Source organism: Octodon degus, unplaced genomic scaffold (genome assembly GCF_000260255.1).
Source record: "Octodon degus isolate 3935 unplaced genomic scaffold, OctDeg1.0 scaffold00295, whole genome shotgun sequence".
NCBI lineage: Eukaryota > Metazoa > Chordata > Mammalia > Rodentia > Octodontidae > Octodon > Octodon degus.
The window spans coordinates 748,666-750,904 of record NW_004524871.1 but is presented as its reverse complement, the minus strand read 5'-3'; the positions used below and the strand labels follow the sequence as shown (position 1 = coordinate 750,904).

Sequence of the window (2,239 nt, the reverse complement as noted above, 5' to 3'; positions counted from 1 at the left end):
TGGGGCAAGAGGCTCCACAAGTTCCAGGCCAACCTAGGCTGCATAGCAAGACCTTGTCTCAAAAAACCAAAACCAGCCGGGGATGTAGTTCAACAGGTACAAGTACCCGCCTGGCAACTTCAGGACTCTGATCCAATAGTAACAAAGGCACACGGATGACATCAGTGGCCCTGTCCATGACCTGTGGTTTTAGGGTTCATCTCCTCAGTCTTAGTGGCCTTAGTCTTAGTGGGTGGGTGGGAATGGCCCACCCTCATGATATAATGGTTTATTCAGGAAATATCACAAGAGACATGCCACCCATGTCAGACTTCCTTTTATCCCTTAGGGAAGTGTGCACATCTGGCCATTGTGGCCTCCGTCTTCTTCAGGGGGAACTCCAGCCACAGCTGTGCTGTGGTCTTGCCTTCTGCATGACTCCCTTGAGGGTCTAGCCCTGTCTGACTGCCTACACTACTTCTCCCTAACTTGGCTGTTTACAACATTCACCCATCTGAAGAGGTATCTTAACTGTGGTTAGGGAGAAGGGGTATATTTTTTATCTGGCTGCTTTGGGCTGACCAAGGTTAGTATGGAGGAACTACAGAGAGGGGTCTCCTCCAGGGAGTGAATCCAATGGACCTTGGCTAGAAGTCATGCTGCAGTTTAGCAGTTATGAACTCCCTTTGGTCTAGTAGGTCCTGGTAAAAGAAGTCTGGCATATTTGTCATTGGCTCCATCTGTATGGCCACTTGGAGTTTGGCAGCCTTTGGGCAAGAATAAACAAATTTTCTGACAAATCAAGCATGAACACAAGAATGGAAAGGCATATTGAGGAAAGAGTCACATCCAGAAACTGCTTTTTTTTTTTTTTTTTCCTTTCAGAAACTGCTTTTAAGGGACTGGATTCGCAATGGTACCCAGAAAAGAACCCAAATAGCTGCTTTTCAACCTTTTTAAGAGAATGAGAGAGAGAGTGTGCTCCATGGAACTGGAAGAGGACCTGCGAGGAGGTGACTGGGAGCTGGGCTGAGCGCTTCAGATCTGCTTGGGGAACTAGGGCGCCGCCATGCGAGCTGGGACGCTTGTGCCTCTCTGGATACTGCTCCACCCAGCATTCGCCAAGGTCTTCTCCCCCACTGTGAGGAATTCCATTATGAAGAATCAATGGCTCTTAACACCCAGCAGGGAATATGCCACAGTGGTAGGTGGAATGAACATCCATCCCAGTGATTCTGGGAAGATGAGACCCGGCCCGCACCCTGGGGTGCTCCCACGTGCAGGAACTGCTCACTGGGTTCACACATAGCCACGGTGGACAGGCTTGAAATCCTCCAAGGGAAAATCGCCCAAGAACTCAAAGAGGTGGCACTGGCACCTTTGATGGAAAAAGCATATAAAATCAAACAGTTAGGAAGATGTATTGTTGCTGGAGGGGTTGCTGTTGGCCTTGGAGCACTGTGCTACTATGGCTTGGGGATGTACAATGAGATAGGAGCAATTGAAAAGGCTCTAAGTTGGCCTCAATATGTGAAGGATAGGATACATTCCACCTACATGTACTTGGCAGGAAGTATTGGTTTAACAGCTTTGTCTGCCTTGGCAATAGCCAGAAATCCTGTTCTCATGAACTTCATGATGAGAGGCTCTTAGGTGACAGTTGGTGCAACTTTTGTAGCCATGATTGGAGCTGGAATGCTGGTAGGATCCATACCATATGAACAGTACCTAGGCCAAAACATCTGCCTGGTTGCTCCATTCTGGTGTGATGTGTGCAGTGGCGGCACCTCTGACCCTGTTGGGCGACCCTTTCCTTGTCAAAGCCACGCGCTACAAGGCTGGCATCATGGGCGGCCTGTCCACCGTGGCTATGTGTGAACCCAGTGAGCAGTTCCTGCACACGGGAGCACCCCAGGGCGCGGGCCGGGTCTCATCTTCCCAGCATCACTGGGATCGATGTTTATTCCACCTACCACTGTGGCTGGTTCCACCCTACACAGAAGCAGTGTATAGTGGATTAGTTCCATTCAGCATGTTCCTTCTGCATGATACTCAGAAAGTGATCAGACGTGCAGAACTAACATCAGTGTGTGCAGCTCAAAAGTATGACCCCATCAGCTCGATGCTGGCAGTCTATGTGGATGTATTAAATATTTTTATATGAGTTGCAACTATGCTGGCAACCAGAGGCCACAGAAGGAGAAGCAGCAGCAGCTGGCCTCCGATGCATCGCACGCCATCGTGTTTGGAGGGCAGATGA

The 2,239-nt window shown here is 49.5% G+C and overlaps 1 pseudogene; it reads left to right on the top strand.

The window, feature by feature from the left end:
* The first annotated feature begins 1,048 nt into the window (after positions 1-1,048).
* LOC101579289 lies at positions 1,049-2,239 on the top strand (annotated as a pseudogene).